The 19,060-nt window shown below is 37.5% G+C and overlaps 1 pseudogene; it reads left to right on the forward strand.

Annotated features, from left to right (window-relative positions):
- Positions 1-16,427: 16,427 nt before the first annotated feature.
- LOC138152851 (large ribosomal subunit protein uL18-like) lies at positions 16,428-17,395 on the forward strand (annotated as a pseudogene).
- The last annotated feature ends 1,665 nt before the right edge of the window (positions 17,396-19,060 follow it).

The following is a 19,060-nucleotide window of genomic DNA, read 5'->3' on the forward strand; positions in this document are numbered from 1 at the left end:
CACCTAACTGCCTTATGAGGAAAACACTAGGTTAACTTTCAAGCAGCACTAAATTAAAAATGATTTACAGCTGTTTTTTTTTTTCTCATCAGTGTTTTGGTATTTATGATCTGTAATCACAATTATAATTCTAACATACTTTGATTCTTTTTTTTTTTTGCAAATACTTTATCAACCTTTGATTTACATCATTTATTTCTGCCAGATTTTGAGTTATAAATTTTCTCCCTGTTTTTCCCCTACACACTGCTCCAATATAGCAGTCCCACAGGATACCCCTACTCCAATCTGCTCTCTGCCATATTTTCTCCCATACCCCTTCCCACATTTCCAGTGGATCTCTATGTCCCAGTGCCTGTATATCTTATTTCCCAATTACATGTAAAATAGTGTTAATAATAGTATACACACACAGACAAAGGCACACACACATATATATATAATCAGATATTTGATTTTAAAACTTTGAATTCCAGATTCATTCCCTTCCTCCCTTATCACCCACCATTACTGGGAAGATAAGCAGTTCAGTATAGGTTGTACATGTGTGGCTAATGAAAAACAATAACATAGTAGATGTATTGTAAAAGACTGACTATATTTCCCTTCCTCCTATCCAACCACCCACTTGTTCTATTCTCTCCTTTGATCCCGTCCCTTTTCAAAAGTGGGTGCTTCCAACTTCCCTCCCCCCCAGCCTGCCTTCCCTTCCATCATCCCCCCTCCCATCCCCTTCCCCCCTACTCTCCTGGAGGGTGAGATACCCTATTTAATGTGTATTTCATTCCCTCCTCAAGCCAAATTCAATGGGAATAAGGTTGAGCCATTCCATTTTGCCTTCCTATTCTTCACCTCCATTGCAACAATTTTCGCTTGCCTCTTCTATATGAGATAGTTTACCCCATTCTGTCTCTCCCCATCTCCTCTCATTATATTCCTTTCTCACCTCTTAATTTCAGCTTTTAAGAGTCATCCCTTCCCGTTAAATTGGTCCTGTGCCCTCTATCTACGTATATCTGTAAACATATATACACATTCACATATGAATTCATATGCCCATATAACCTCATATATATACATATATATATATATGTGTGTATATATATATATATATATATATATATATATATATATTTCTATTCCCTTCAACTACTGAGAAAGATTTCATCAGTTACAATTATTGTGTTTCCTTGTAGGAATGTTAATAGCTCAACTTTGATATGTTCCTTATGATTTCTTTTCCATGTTTACCTTCTCATACATCTCTTGCTTCTTGTTTCTCAATGTCAAATTTTCTCTTCAACTCTGGTTTTTTCAGCAAGAATGCTTGAAAGTCCTCTATTCCACTGAATGACCATATTTTCCCCTGAAACATGATACTCAGTTTTGCTAGGTAGGTGACTCTTGGTTTTAATCCCAGCTCCTTTGACCTCCAGAATATCATATTCCAAGCCCTTCTATCCCTCAGTATAGAAGCTGCCAGATCCTGGGTTATCCTGATTGTGTTTCCACAATATTCAAATTATTTCTTCCTGGCTACTTGTAATATTCTTTCCTTAATCTGGGAATTCCAGAACCTGGCTATAATATACCTAGGAGTTGTCTTTTTGGGTTTTTTTTCAGCAGATCATCAGTGGATTCTTTCAACCTCTTTTTTTTCACTCTGGTTCTAAGACATCAGGGCAGTTTTCTTTGAGAACTTCTTGGAGGATGATTTCTAGGTTCTTACTTTGATCATAGCTTTCAGGTAGTCCAATAATTTTTAAATTATCTCTCCTGGATCTACTTTCCAAGTCAGTGGTTTTTTTCCCATGAAATAGCTCACATTGCCTTGGATTCTTTCATTTGTTTGCATCTGTTTAACGTCATCTTGATTTCTCATAAGTCATTAGTTTCCATTTGCTCCACAATAAATCTGAAGGAATGATTCTCCTAATTGAGCTTTTGAAATTCTTTTTTCCATCTGGCACATTCAGCCTTTTAAGGCATTCTTCTCCTCATTGCCTTTTTGAGCCTCTTTTGCCATTTGATGTAGTCTATTTTTTTAAGGTAGTAATTTCCTCAGCCAGGCTGTTGACTCTCATTTCTTGATTTTCTTGTATTGTTCTCATTTATCCTCCCACTTTTTCCTCCACTTCTCTTATCTTCTTTTTAAAGTCCTCTATAGCCTGTAACCAGCTCGTATTTTCCTTTGAAGGTTTTGGTGTAGGAGTTCTGACTTCACCGTCTTCCTCCTGTTCCATGCTTTGCTCCTTTTTGTCCCCAAAATAGGAGTGTAATGTTGGAATCTTCTGTCTGCTTTGTTTCCTTTGCCTGGTCATGTCACCCCTCAGTCACTTGACCCCTGTGCTTTTTGCCACAGTAGGACTCCATCACCAGACAGGGGAGCTTTCGTCCCAAATGCTGGGATTTTCTCAGCTGCCTGAGGTATTAGATGGGTGCCCTCTCTGAGGTCTCCCCACACTCTGGCAAGCTGGACACACACCCCAGGACCTCCTCCTAGACTGCAATCCAGATCCAAGAAGGTTAAAGCAAGAGCAATTACCCCTCAGACTGGTGCTTGGTCCCCCTACACTCTGCAGGCCAGGAACTGAAGCTGCCTCATGGCCCTGGCTAGCTGTGAAGGTGTCTCAAAGGCTTCTCACCCCAGGGCTAAAAGCCAAGCCTTCGAACTTACTGGGTCCCAAAGTCCAGGATGCACTGACCTCTCACTTTGTCGTTCTTATCAATCTGTTGATAAATCTGGAAATGGCCACAGCTGCTGCTGATCTGGAGTTCCTCTGTCCAGAGGCTGGTCAGGCCCACCCTGGGGCTAAACCCTTGGTGTGGGCCTGGGCTGGGCTCCCAGAGAGATACACTGGCCAACTCCTAACAGCCTGCTGGGCTGTCCTCAGCAGGAGGTTAGCTTCTTTTTGTCATTTTGTGGGTTCTGCAGCTCCAAAATTTGTTTAGAGTCCCCTTTTTACATGGATTGGGGAAGGTGGAACCTGGAGCAGCAGGGAGGTCATGCTTCTACTCCGCCATCTTGACTCTGCCCCTCAAAGGCTTTGATTCTGAGTCTTTTCCCCTTCCACACTGCAAATCCATAGAAGCAGGGGACAAATTTATTCAACAAGACTTTGTCCATCACTTAGCACAGTTCCATACAACAGTCAAGGGTTTAATAAATGTTTGTTGAATGAATTGCAAAATGTAAAGTGAGAAAGAAAAGGAAGGGAAGCAAGGAAGAAAAGGAATAAGGGATGAAGGAAGGAAGGAAGGAAGGAAGGAAGGAAGGAAGGAAGGAAGGAAGGAAGGAAGGAAGGAAGGAAGGAAGGAAGGAAGGAAGGAAGGAAAGAAAGAGGCAGGGTGGGAGGAATAAGGCATATGACCTTAAAAAACCTGAATCAGTAAGAATTTTAGTAACTGATTACATAAGCTGATTATATATTCGCATTAAGCAATTCATCAGTAGATAGCAATGGTAAAATTTTGCTGGCTAGTAAGAACTTTTGCAGGTTGATATATTTTTAGAGTGAGATTATTTTAAAACTGGCAATTACTATCACTAGGCTCAGACTATATATAAATTCAGGATGCCTTAAATTCCAACAATGTAGATTATAAGACTTTTTAGGGCAAAGACCTTATTTGTCATTTCACATGAATACAGGGCTGGCCTTATATGTTGTCAGAATAAATTGTTGCCTACAGAGTATGGGTTCATTAATCAATCAAGTAATATTTATGGAACACAATCTTTTTTGCTCATGAGAACTATAAACAATGTGAGAAGTTTCAGATTTACACCAAAAACTGAGGTTAGAGTAGATCAGGGGTGGGGAGTCAGACACTTAACACCCACACAAAAACACTAGCTGTGTAACTTTGGGGTCCTCCTGACTCCAGGGCTGGTGATTTACTCACTGTACCACCTAGCTGCCCCTAAGAAGCTCACATTCTAATGAAGGATATAGTGTGCCAATAAATAAGTATATGTAAGATACATACAGCTTAAGTGAAAAGAGTTCACAAATTAGTTTTCAAGATGTCTTGTGAAGCTTCCCACATTCCCTTAGTCTTCCAACTTTAAATTATCTTCTTTTCTAGTTTCTCATAATGACAAAAATGATACTTTCAGTTTGTTTTTTTGTTTATTTTTATTTCCTTAGCTTTAAAGTGTTTCATCTTTGGTTAAATGAAATAAACCATCTTTGCTTAAATGATTGATGAAAATAGCAAGGAGAGATAAGAAGGACTTCTTGAATGATCAATGCAAAGAAAAAATAACAAAACAACAGAATTGGAAAGACAAGTGATCTCTTTAAGAAAAAATTAGATGTATCAAAGGAATATTTCATCCCCAAATGTGCATGATTAAAGACAAAATGGTAGAGATCTGATTTAAGCAGAAGAAATTAAGAAGATGTGGCAAGAATACACAAAATACGTAGACGAAAAAAGATCTTAAAATCACTGATAATCACAATGGTGTGGTTACTGATCTAGAATCAGACATCTAGAGAATGAAGTCAAGTCAACCTTAAGAAACATTGTTAACAATAAAACTAGTGGAGATGATGGAATTCTGTCTTGGCAAGGAAAATGGTACTTAGCTCCTTGTTTCACCTATAAAAGTACCTTTGAGCCCTGCCTGTGATTATGTTAAGTCTTTGTTGGAAACAGTATACATTGTGTTGCCAGGAATAGTCCCAAGGGAGTTTGCAGAACTTCCCTCCCCCTAGTAAGACTAACATTATCACATGGACCTGGAGGTGGGAGGAACTTTCCAAAAGAGCACAACAGGAATAACACAACAGGAAGGGTAGAATAGGAAGGAGCATAGCATATAAAAGCTTGAGCTTTTGGTTGGGACCAAAGCAGAACTGAGAGGGAGAATGTTTGTGGTGCCATTACTCTGTCTGTTGTCTATCAATGTAACTGTCAGACAGAAGCATTCTGTCTGTTGATTGTGTTACTTTGTCAGACAGAAGCATTCTGTCTGTTGATTGTGCTGATTTCTCAGACAGAAAGTGAATTGAGATGATAGTGCTAGCAATGTATGTGAAAAATGTTGTAAATCAGGTAAGCTTAAAGTATTTAAATATTGTTGTGGCTCTGTTAAGCTTTGTCTTCCCAGAAACAGAAACTGTGAAGGGCTCAGAGTGGATTAGTCACTCACTGTGAGCTTTAATATGGAAAAGGAATCCAGTGAATCCAGGCAATAGTCAGGGTGAATCCAGGAAAAAGCTGGGGCCATGGAAGAGGAGCCATGGAGTTTGGAAATCATCCTAGAGTTAAGATGAAAGGACCTTTACTTGGGTACTTAGTGCTGCCTGACCAGATTATAATTTACTGTGACCTAGGGGGTGGATGGACTTTTTACTTTCCATTACCCCTTAAGGATGATTGACTTAAGGATAATTACTCCTTAAGGATGATTGAGTTAAGGATTATTGGAAGCTAGCCTCCAATCAAGTTTAAAGACTACTTTAGATGGGTACTTTATATTGAATGAGGAGGTTGTGACTAACTGAATGACATCTTTTGTTTAAAACTATGTGGCCACCTTAGTAATAAGTGCTTATTTTATATTCTTGTGAATGTTTTGCTTTAGTGTATTGCCAAATAACTAGAGAGCCCTCTATACTATGGCATCAGAACCTTAAAGTTAATCACAGAACTTCTTGTGCTTGGCTTTATAAATTCAAGTGGAGCTATTTAAAATCCTTCTAGATGATGCTGTTGTACTCAACATGCCACCAAATTTGGAAAACTCAACAGTGACTACTAAATTGAAAGAAAAAAGATCAATTTATTTCCCAATTCTGAAGAAGGACAATGTCAAGGAACGATCAAATTTCACTCACCAGTAAGGAAATGCTTAAGATTCTACAAACAAGGCCTCAGCAACATATGAACCAAGAATATGAACCTGAAGAGTTTTTGAAGAGGCAGAGGAACTAGAGAACAAATTGTAAACATTTACTGGATTATGGAGAAAACAAGGGAGTTCCAAAAAGAAAAAATCTGCCTCTGCTTCATTGACTATATTAAAGCACTTATGTGTATCACAACAAAATGTGGCAAGTTCTCAAAATTATTGGAGTACCAGATCATAGTGCTTGTCTCATGAGGAACTTGTAGGTAGACCAGGAAGCAACAGCTAGAACCAAACATGGAAAAACTGATTGGATTAGCATTGGAAAAGAAGTATGACAAGGCTGTACATTGTCACCTTGTTTAATTAACTTATATGCAGAGTAAATCATAGAAAATGTCAGGTTGGATGAATCAAAAGTTGGAATTAAGGTTGCAGGGAAAAATATCAACAATCTTAGATATGCAGATGGTACCCTTCTGACACTGGAAAGTGAAGAGTAATTAAGAAATCTCTTGATGAGGATGAAAGAGGAGAATGCAAAAAGCTGGCTTAAAACACTCTCTCTCTTTATATATACATATTCATATAATATACATATACACACATATATAATATAAATATGTACATATACATACACACACACACACATATATATATATATATATATATATATATATATATATATATACGCAACTGCTCCCATCACTTCCTTGCAAATAGAGAAGAAAAAATGGAAACTGTGTCAGATTTTATATTATTGGGCTCAGATATCACTGCAGACAGTGCTGCAGACAAACAAAAATGCTTGTTACTTAGGAGAAAGCTATGATAAATCTGGACAGCATACTAAAAAGCAGAGAAAATCACCTTGGTGACAAAGGTCTGTATAGTAAAAGGTTTGGTTTTTCCATTAGTCATGTATAGTGGTAAGAGTTGAACTCTAAGAAAATGAGCACTGCAGAATCAACACTTGCAAGTTGTAGAGATAGAGAAGACTTTTGAGAGTTCCTTAGACAACAAAGAGATCAAATTATTTAATACTTAAAGAAAATACTTAAGGATATTCACTGCAAGGTCAAATACTGACACTGAGCCTTAAATATTTTGACCACATAATGTGAAAACAGAACTCGTTGGAAAAAAATTCTGATGTTGGGAAAGATAAAAGACAAAAGGGACAGGAGAATATGAGATAGATAGATGGTGTCATAGAAACACTGAACATGAACTTGCACAGACTTTGAGAGATAGTGGAACATGGAAGGGCCTAGTATGCTATGGTTCATGGGATCACAAAGACTCACAAACAATGGGAAAACAACAATATTTTATTAGATTTGGATATAAAAGATAATAGATAAATTTTGATGGTGCAGCTCTAGAATATTGTTCAAGTCAGTTAATGTGAGGAACAGCTAGCAAGTGGAAGTACTGGGACTGGACCTCAAGTTTTCTTGCTCTCAACCTAAGATTTTTATAGGATAAACTCACAATCTCTTAAAGATACTCAGGAATATACTCGACATATTTTTGTTTGTTTGTAGTGTTTTCTTTTGTTTTCTTTTCATCTAGACCTTAAAGTGAATTGGTGGAGGGTAATGATGTCAGACTCAAGTAGAAATGAGACCACTAAACCCTATGTAAGGGTACCTGCAGGCCATGAATGGACAGAGAAAACCACATAATAACCTTATGTTTTAGTGTATTTTATTAATTTTCTTATTTCCTAAGTATAGGTTGAGGCAGCATTCAGGAATATTGTGGTCCATATGCTTTCTCTAATATTTGCTGTCTCAAATGTAGTCTTAGAGATTTTCTTTGGGGAAATGAAAACTTAAGTGACTTAACCAGGGTTACCCAACTGGTATGGTGTAGAGGAAGGGCTTGAACTCAGACATTTCTGACTATAAGTTCTGACACTGTATCTACCAAATTATGCTGGTTCAATAAATAAACCAATATTTGTTAAACATCAACCATGTTCCAGCCACTTTACTAAGTGCTGATCTTTCATAGCATCTCCTCAGCAAATGGTATTAACTCATTAATATATAAAAGTAAACTACTTGAAAAAAAAAAGACAAGCCACCAATTATATCACTGTCAATCACCTGTATTGATAGCATTGATTAAATATCTATTCTCATATATTGTTTATATCAGTTACCCTTCTCCTATACCTTTTCTTTTCCTTCAATCTCATTCCTTTGTTGCAACTCACATGCTGGGAACTTGTGCCAACTCCGAGTTTGTGTCATATCAGTCCTGAAAACTGGCCAGTCTCATGTTCTGTAGTGGCTGCTGTCTTCAAGGCTGTATCCTATAATATACCTAACTTCCTTTTTCAGAGCTATAAGCCCAGATCAAATTATAGCAGCAGCAGGGTTGCCAACCTTTTCACTGCTTGACCTGACAAACCTTTGCAAGCCACAGGTACTTTCTTAAATCAAAGTGCTCATAGGAAAAAGTGATTGAGAGACCCATCTAAGAGTATCTTTCTCTTTTGTAATTTTCCTGTCTTCCCCCATGCCTGAGGTATTTTCGTATAGAGCTTTGTCATACACTGTCTGGGTCAGTTACTTCATGATGTTGTGCAAATGGCTAAAAAGAGAATTTCAGTTGGGTGAATGACTAAGCTGTACTCTCATAGTGAATAATGATAGGCCTACAAGACAAATATAACTGAATTTTCCATTTCTCTCCAGACAATAACATGGCACTTTGGAAAGAAACATTACTTAAATAAGGAGATACATAAACTATACACTTAATATTTCAATGGCAAATTTTTTCATATTATTCATATCCAAAACTTGAACCACCCTGTATCCACCAGTTGTCATGATAGAAGGGTAGATATGGGAATTTATTCCCATAAAAGTAAATAATAACATTGTCTTTTATCTTTTCCTTTCTTGACAATTTATTTTTTTCTTATGAAAAAATAAAAAAATAAATATCTAAAAGATTTGCATAAAATTTTTGTCTTCTCAAATTTTAAACAACTCCATCTCAGTTTGCAAAAGAAAAAAAAACAGTAATTCAAAAGGAGGTAATATTGGTTAGAAAAATGATTTTTGAGATAATGGGAAATAGGATATCTTTTTTTTTCTATCTATTTACAGATACATCTATTGTCTTAAAGTGACTATTACTCTATCACCTAAGAACTAAGACACATTTTCAGTAAATTGAGGTGGCTAAAATATATTTCTTATTGTGTAAGATGACACCATTGTTTATTGAACTTTCAACTAGATAACTAGCCCTGCCTCTAGATTTTTATATGCTAATCTTTAATTTCTCCATTTGTCCCCCTTCCACTCAGAATGGAATTTTCCCTAATATTCCTGGTTTCTTTCCATGTATACAGTGAGGTTTTGTGTGTGTGTGTGTGTGTATGTGTGTTTCACTTTGTTTGTGGGTATAACTGATTTCTTAAAGTATATTTTTGCCATTCCTACATGCTTCCAGAAAGTATTTTAGGAATTTGTCACAGGGGACTGAACTGACAACTCAGAAGCAAATGGAATTGTAATTTATAGTCTTAAATCAAATTGGTGACTTTCAGATTGACATGAGCTGGGTGGAATTTGAAATATGAGCTTCAAATCTGCAATTATCTACCCCTTTTTTAACCTTTATTTTATTGGTTTCTCCAAGACAGTTAAATGATATTTCAAATAGCTTTCTTGAACCATACTGCACACACTTAAGTTAGGCACACTTCATAGAAGTTATTACTTTAGTAGATAGCAACACTACTTGCATGTACCGTTGGCAAAAATTAAAAAAAAAACTATTAAGGATGCTTCTCTAGAGAAAAATCAAACATGCCTTTTTAGAAATTTATCCAAAAATATGCTACTAAATTCATTAAAATCCTCTTAAAACTAAGACACTAAATAGTATTAGTTAACTGGACAGAACTTTACTTTTGTTATTCTATGTTGATGTTAATGAATCTGTTCATTTCCTGATTGAAGGATCTAACTTCACATCTCTAGGAAAGTAATTTATAAATGTCTGGAATTTTGTGATCCTCGTCTGACATTATGACACCTTGGTTTGCCTTTCTCTTCTGACTGATCATGTTAAACTTTTTATTATATATATTTGTATGAAAGCTTATTACCATGACTCCATTGTTAAGTCTTTAAGTGTTTGGATTCTTATCTTATTTCTCATTGTGTGCTCCCTAGACTCTTATCTGGCAATCAATCAATTGGTACACACTTATTAAATGATTACTGTAGGCAAGACATTATATAGGGATGCCAAGACAAAAATGAAATTATCTCTGTCAATGAGAAACATATACTCTACTGTGCCATGAGGATAGGGGTGGAAAAGTCAGTGAATAGATAGACATATAAATGTAATAGAAGTGCTGGCCAAGAATGTCCCAATTCTTGGAGCATGAACAGTATTTTCTACTTTATATATATATATATATATATATATATATATATATATATACATCCCTGTGGAAACCCATGAGCTCTGTGCTCAGTATCCCAAATCATGCTCAGACAAGCAGGCCAGATCCATAAAGTGGGGGTGGTGCATCTCCCCTCATGGTTACAGGTAGCCTTGAGAGATTAATGATATTCTAGTACAATTTCTCATGAGCTCCATTCAGCATATTCTCTTTCATAATAGTTGATATAGCCCTGATATTTAAATAATTAACAACAATTTGTAAATGGTTGTTTACTAAGCAAAATATAACAACTTCCCAAACTAGCAACTTATTCTCCTCTACAACCTATTCCAAAAGAGAGTGGACTCAAACTTAATTTATTAGTGACAAAAATTACATCCGTCAAATTCACTTTTATATGTGGCACAGGCTATATATACTCTTATCAAGCAAACAGGCCTAAATTTTTATTTGATATGAATATTTAGGCCTGAATGCATATACCATAGACTCCATAGCTGAATAGTTACTAGATCGCTAATGGCTTTTTTGATCTCTGGAACTCACATGGTCATAATCTATGCTCTTTCATCTGTTGTCATAATTTAGCCTAAGTAATTCCTGTCTTTGAGTATTGTACAATAAAGTAAAGGTAATGCAAATCATGCCCACCAATATAATCCAAATAAGAACATGATCAATTCATAAGAAATGCAAAATATATGTGTCATGAAGCCAGCTGAGGATCCCAAGATGAGGAAATAATAAAAACAGAGATATGAGGAGCAGTGGCACAATGAAGTAATGACCACACAACATCCAGGCAAGGAGAAAGTAAATGATGGCAAATGTTAAGCTAATGTTGTTTGTTTAATTTTACCTCTGGACTCATCCAGAAGTGTACAGGAATTCTTCTTTGACTTTCTGCTACTCCCAACAAAGAAGGTTGTCATTACAAGAAAGAGATGGAGCAGGAACAGCAGGAGAGAGGGAGAGAGAGAAAGAGAGAGAGAGACAGACACACAGACAGACAGACACAGAGAGAGACAGACAGAGAGAGAGACAGAGACAGGGAGAGAGACAGAGACAGAGAGACAGAGGCAGAGACAGAGACAGAAAGACAGACAGACAGACAGAGTGAGAGAGAAAGGAGAGGACAGAGACAGAGAGAGTCAGAGAGAGAGACAGAGAGACAGGGAGAGAGAGAGAGAGAGAGAGAGAGAGAGAGAGAGAGAGAGAGAGAGAGAGAATGAGGGTTATGGGATTTAAAGACCTTCCATGCCCCATTGGACTTGCTGATGTAGCAGGAAGGGGCGGAGCAAGAGGAAGTGGAAGCCAAGCTAGAGTTCCTGCTGTGGCTAGCAGTGGTGGTGGTGACGGCGGCAGTGCGAAACCCTTTTTTGAGTCAGCCAGAATTTCTGCTAAGGACTCCTGCTGAGGACTGCCAGGGGCCGGAGCTGCTGGGAGCGCGCTTCTGGGACGCTGGGTGGTTGCTGTGAGTGGGGAGAGGAGGACCTTTGCCTGAGGTAGCCTGTTCTGTTTTAAAGGCTTGAGAATGTGGGTGCTTTCTACTTTATCTACCTGTGCCAATTTCATAACTACTCTGATGGCTTTCACTTTCTGGTTTTGGGACTCAGTCTTTTGGTATCTTAATAAATTTTCTAGCTTATTCCCCCATATAGTAAGCCTGATTTATTTTGTGATGGATAATTATATCAGCATATCTGTAATTTCTATAGGCATTGTGAATATGGCATTGCTGATAGAGAGAGAGAGAGGGAGGGTAGGAGGTAGAAGGAAAGGGAGAGGGAGAGGGAGAGAGGGGGCAAAAGAGGAGGAGAGGGAGGGAAAGAGAGAGAGAAATATTCTGTCTCCTAGAGCCTTTTGTATGCTCACTTAATTTTTATCTCTGTAGTCAATTAATTGCCATTTTATCACCACACAGTAAGAAATAAGAAAATGAGAAAAAATGAACATTCTTAATTGAAGGAAGAGAAAAGAGACTGGAATTATGCAATTCTGGAAATAGGTTAACAAACACTCAACATAGAATGGTAGAAAGTAAAGGACACTGTACATGCTTTAATGACTGGTTCTGCTTTGGTCAGCAACATACAAAACATATAAATGAAATACATAGTAATATTGGGAAGAATTCTAGAAGCTTGGGTTATCAGGGTAAGACATATCAGTAGGGACACAGGAGTTGAATTTCTGAAGGGAATTTTGAAGGGAATCTGGAAGGGAATTGGGGATTTAAAATGGAATTTGAGAACTAGAGGTGAGGAGTAAGTACATTCTAGGATTTGGGTGAAAAGATATGCAGGATAAAATATGGTGGTAGGAGATGAAATTAGATGTATTAGTGAACAAAAAGAGGACCAGCTGAGCTGGATGACAACTAGGTTCTGAGTCTGAGGGGTAGAGAGATACTGGTGCCCTGAATAGTAACAGGAAGATTGGGAAAAGGCAAGGCTTATTATTATCATTATTTTACGGAAAGCAATGATCACTTCAATTTTGGATATTTTAACTTTAACATGTTTGGAAGGTGTCTCCTTTGAGAATTAAGGGGAGTATGTGTAGTAAGATTGATAGAAGTAAACTGGATTCATGTTATAAAGAGTATTGAATGCTACATAGAATAGAATGTTTTTGATCCTTGAACCACTAAGGAGCTGCCAAAGATTATTCAGCAGGTTAGTGGCATTAGCAGAATTCTGCTTTAGGAATTTTAGCTTGATAGCTTGAATCTACTTTAGAGGCTGTAGAAGAGAAGGTGGAGACATTAGAAAGACAAACCAATTAGAAGGCTATTCCAACAGTCCAGGCAAGAGATGATTCAGCCTGAACTGAAATGTTGACAATATGAATAAAAAGAAGAAGATGGATGTAAGAAGCATCATGAATATGTGTGGGGGAGAGGCAGAACTTATAAGACTTAGCAATTGATTATATAAAAGTAGTGAGTGAGAGTTTAAAAGTCAAGATTGACTGAAGTGCCAAAACTGGTGTATTAGTATGATAGTTATTCCCTCAATAGAAATAGGAAAAAAAATATATGATAAGGGCTAGGTTTAGGGGGAAATAGAAATAATTCTGTTGTGGTTTTGCTGTTTTTTACATATTGAGTTTGAGAGGGCTAAGGGATATCTAGGTGGAAATGTCTGAGAAGCAATTGGAGCTGTGAGGCTAGAGTTCAAAACATAATGAACCTGGACATATAAGAATCATCTATACAGAGATGTTTATTAATCTGATAGGTACTGATGAGATCAATGAGAAAAAGTTGCAGATTGAGAAGAGAAACCTTGCCAGGGTGCCATTTACTGAACCCTCAACTAATTGACTAACTCTACTTCCAAACACATATGCCAATTTAAATTTCTATTATTCTCTCCCATCTAAAAAAGAGGCCATAAAGATGTGTTTAGGGGTGGGAAAATGAACAACCATCCAATCAGGGAGACTAAGAAAGAATGGACAAACAAGTAAGGGGAGACCAAGAGAGAACATGACCAAAACTCAGAGGAAATAAAAGGAAAGTCCACAGTTTTGAATGTTATTGATAAGCCAAGAAGGGGAACTGAGAAAAGAGAATTGAATGGAAGCTAGATTTCAAAGGGTTGAGGAGGGAGAAGGAGAAAAGAAAAGTGTAGATAGCTTTTTGTTCTAGAATTATGAATATGAAAAGGAGATGGAATAGAAAATGATAAATGGAGGGGATCTAATGGTCAAGTGAAGTGTATTATTATTATTATTATGTTTTGGTCTTTGATGAGTATTTTTTTTTTAAGTATGAAGGTGTAGGAATCAAGGAAGGTGCCAGTAGATTATATTTTTAATATGTCAAAAAACTGACTAAATAATGAATGAATGTTAAATTTTTGTGCACTCACTGATTTTATTTCTCTTTCCTATTAGCAAATCTTGTTTTCAGACTCTAATAATCCCATGGTTCACTACTGTCATTTCCTTTGTACTAACCACCCAGCTTCAAAGTTCCACATGCTAAAAAGTCCTCTAGACAATACTGCTACCAGCATTTCCTGTGATTATTTCATTTATGTCATTCTTTTAGTCATGTATGTTTCATGGTTTCCTTTATTCTTCTGAACAAATGCAATAGCCTAATTATCCTCTTTCAACTGCTCCACTAGCTGGTCCCATCTTCACATTTCTATTTTATTCCCAAACCTGATCCACTTGGCTCTCCAGACAGCCTTGCCTTATGTAAGGTTCTTCTGCCTTTACCAAGATAATGTTCTGGGCATCACATTGATCAAATCATTGTCCTCTTAAATGAAGTTTTCAACACCTAAAACTAATTTCATAAACCTCCAGACTTCATTGACATATTGGATGCCATTGCAAGGACAATCCAATATAGTGGGAAAAGCTCTAGATTAGGAGCTAGTACAGGAGACCTTGGATTCCAATTATTCCACTTAAAACTCTTCTTTGAGAAAGGTATGGGGGTGGCTAGGTGGCTCAGCAAGTAAAGCACCAGCCTGGAATCAGGAGGACCTAAGTTCAGGTCCAGCCTCAGACCCTTAACACACACACACACACACACACACACACACACACACACACTAAAACAAAACTAGGCATGTAACCTCGGGCAAGTTACTTAACCCCAATTGCCCTCCAAAAGGCAAAAATAAAAAAGAAAAAGGTATGTAATCTCTCTCCACTATGGTTTCTTCATAAATAAAATGAAGGACTTGTTCTTAATGATCTCTAAGTTCCTTTCCAGTTTTAATATATAATCATATTATATATTAAATTATATATAAATATTATTAAATATATATTATATATAATATATTATATATAAATATCATTTAATTATATATATATATATATAAATCAGATTAATATGTAATCCCATAACACTATGTCAAATAAATAAGAGAATACTGCTTGGGCAAGGAATGATAGCTAAACAACTGTTTGTGTAGACTTCCTGATTTTATTCTTTATTCCTTGTAGTTTTTATTGTTGGTGGTGGTGTTGTCAGGGGCTACAGGGAGAAAGGACAATGAGTTGGGAAAATTGGTAAAAAAGAGAGAATGTAAAAAGTGAAAAAGCAATAAGGAAAAATAATGAGAGGTGTTGGAGAGAGAGAAAAGGAAAAAGGTATAACTTCTATTGAAAGGAAATAGATGGAAAAATGGTTTTCTGCCCCTTTATGAGAGAGGAAAAATAATTCTACCAGAAAGAGGATAAGTTTATGATTACAGAGTGGAGGGAATCAGATAAGGGAGAGTTCAGTTTTTTCTCCAATAAAAAATAATTTCCTTCTCATAACAATATTCTCCCTAGAAAGGTTACTATACAGTTAAGATATAAATATACAGGATTCACATTTTTAACCTAAGTACAGAATGTAACCATCAGGGATTTCAGAAAGATTCTGATTGCATCAGTTTGGCCTAACACATTGTCATCACAGCACATGTTTCCTAATTGAATAACATATTTCTAACAAGATTCACATTTTCAGTCGATTAATTCACTCTGTTACCATTACTATGTCCAGGCTTCTGATGTCAGATATTGCTAATACATTTCCTGACTACATCCAGGGGCTCTGGCATGTTTAACACTTTCAATCCATATATCTATTCTGCACCTTTATATCTGATAGTAAACTGCATTATAATGATATTGATATTATTTCAGATACTTTCTCAACTACTCAATTATCATGAACCAAAATGACATACAGATATAGAACACATTCATTCTCCTACTCAGAATGTGAGGATAAATAAATAGAATCACATAAGCAAACAGGAGGCCCTTTACTTATATTTTCATAGCAGAGAGTTGGGAAAGGAGACAAATTTCTTTAGTACATATGGATAGGATAGCTTGAGTATACTTCTTTACATCTATGTCTAGTCTGATGTTCACATTTCCCAAAGGAGGGGCATTTGAGATAGGAGATAACTGTGGAGGAACCTATTAGCATAATATATCCATATGGACAAAAACACTATAATACTCCCCCTGCACACACAAACACCCCCCATCGAATTCACTCATCAGATCATTTGGGATCATATGAGTTAGAATGGACATTGAAAATCATGTACACCGCTTTTTTTCCCCTAGCTCTGCGAGGCCTGCAGGTCTGTGCTGAGGGCACAGGTCTCATTCAGCAGGATGGGGGTTGTTAAAGTTGTAAAGAATAAGGCCTACTTCAAGCTGTACCAAGTGAAGTTCTAGAGAAGGCGAGAGGGGAAACCGGATTATTATGCACGGAAACGCCTAGTGATGCAGGATAAGAACAAGTATAACACCCCGAAATACCGCATGATCGTCCGGGTCACCAACACGGACATCATCTGCCAGATTGCTTATGCCCGTATAGAACGGATATGATTGTCTGTGCAGCTTACGCCCATGAATTACTAAAGTATGGTGTGAAGGTTGGCCTGACAAATTATGCTGCCGCTTACTGCACAGTCCTGCTGCTGGCCCTCAGGCTTCTTAACACATTACCATGGACAAGATCTATGAAGGTCAGGTGGAAGTGACTGGAGATGAGTACAATGGGGAAAGCATCGATGGTCAGCCCAGTGCTTTTACATGCTACCTGGATGCAGGTCTTGCCAGAACTACCACAGGAAACAAAGTCTTTGGGGCCCTTAAGGGAGCTGTGGATGGGGGTCTGACTATTCCTCACAGTACCAAATGCTTCCCTGGGTATGATTTGGAAAGCAAGGAACTCAATGCTGAAGTACATTGTAAACACATCATGGGCCAAAATGTTGCAGATTATATGCCCTATTTCATGGAAGAACATGAAGATGCATATAAAAAGCAATTCTCACAGTACATAAAGAACAACATAACTCCTGACGTGATGGAGGAAATGTACAAGAAAGCTCATGCTGGTATACGGGAAAATCCAGTGTATGAAAAGAAACCCAAGAGAGAAGTTAAAAAGAAAAGATGGAACCGCTTCAAAATGTCCCTTGCCCAGAAGAAAGATCGGCTTGCTCAGAACAAGGCGAGTTTCCTCACAGCCCAGGAGAAGGCAGCTGATAGTTAAAATATCAAAATCTGTAATTTTCTATGAAGATTTTCAGATTAAGACAATAAATATTCAACATAAAAAAAAATCATGTACTCCAATCCTTATTTTGGAGATAAGGAAATGGAGGCTTAGAGAGATGAGGTGACTCTCACAAAATCATATAGGTAGTAAGTGGCAGATCCTAGATTCCAAATTATATCTATTTATAGTAAATACAATGCTCTTTCTTGATGAGGCCAAAACTCAGACAAATATGTTGAAGTTACAGGTGCAGCGTTGGAGGGAAAGGGAAGTGGAATTGGAGACAAACATATAGTGAATTCTCAACAATTAGTGCTTTTCCAGGACAGAATAGGTGTTTCTAAAAGATATTTATTTCCTTTTCTCTACAGGTTCTCAGTCAATGGACAGAATTTATAGAGTGAATCCACAGGTCACGTAGTATTTTGCCTCAATCATAACTTTCTTTGATGTGTCTCTTGTAGCATAAAAATATTTATATAACTTACTTGACTCCAATTCCCATTAATCTGTAATGTTTTTAAAGGCAGGATCTCTACTATTTCTATTTCTGTATCCCTTCATACATTATCTTGTGTGATAGTAATGGCAATTAAAGATTCCCCTGTATTGGCTTGGTTTTCAAATTGATTGTATTAAAACCCAGAGTTTGTTAATCCCACCTGTGGGATGGGCTTGTTGATGTGAAAAGAAAGTCCTGAAGTGGGAGGAGCTGGTGATGTAGATTTGGAGAGACAAGAGAGAGGCGGAAGTTCTTTTTGGAAGCAGCACCTCGTGGAGAGAGAGAGACTAAGAGATTGCTGGTGGCCGCTTTGAATTGCCCTGGACTTTTGAGACCTGCCCCCCTGAGCTGCCAAGGACTGAGGAGACATGGCTGTTTTGCTGGTACTTTGTCTGTCTGTTTTGATGTTATTTTGCCAGATTTGTCCACTGGTGAAAGACTGTCCTGTTGAAGAAGTCCTGGAACCTGGCATTTGGTTAAGAAGGCCTGAGACTGTCCTGCAGACAGAGAGTGAATACTGTCCACTGGTGAGGGACAGTACTGTTGTTGCAGGGGTCTGGAGACTGTCCGGCAGACAGAATGAATACTGTCCACTGGTGAAGGACAGTGCTGTTGTTGCAGGGGTCTGGGAGCCTTTCTGTTGGTTCAGAAGCCCTGAAGAAGGATTTTCTTGTTGTATGTTTACAGAAATCCTGGGAGAGGGCTTTGCTAATGTGTTCAGGGGTTCTAGGACTGTTCTACAGACAGAGGATAAATTCATGAAGGGACTGGCAATGTATCTTATGGCCTTGCTAAGCCTTGTCTCCCCAGGAACTAAGATTGCTGAGAACTTGCCTCGTGTCAAGATGAAGAAAAGACCTCCATTTGGGTATTAAGTGCTGTGTTTAAACTTGATGTAACTCTGGGGTAGATTCAATTGTGATCCTAGGGGTGGGGAACTTTTGACCTTATTGTGCTCTGTGATTGACAAATGAAGGTACTTTACCTATGTTTGGAAAATAATCTCCATTTGAGAAGAGGGGCTTTGTGGTGGACTTAATTAAGGTATAGCCTAGGGGTGGAGAAGTATTTGGAACAGAGACTTTGTAATTGATTGAATGATTGGAAAGTCCTGGGGTGGGGTAGGCCTTGGAGATTATTTAATCACACTTAGTAAATGCTGTATTTTGAATGATGTCATGTTTTGATCTTCTCTGTTCT

The sequence above is a fragment of the Petaurus breviceps genome, unplaced genomic scaffold (genome assembly GCF_028583685.1).
Source record: "Petaurus breviceps papuanus isolate PSGF00001 unplaced genomic scaffold, PetGlider_PUasm1.0 90977, whole genome shotgun sequence".
In the NCBI taxonomy this organism is placed as follows: domain Eukaryota; kingdom Metazoa; phylum Chordata; class Mammalia; order Diprotodontia; family Petauridae; genus Petaurus; species Petaurus breviceps.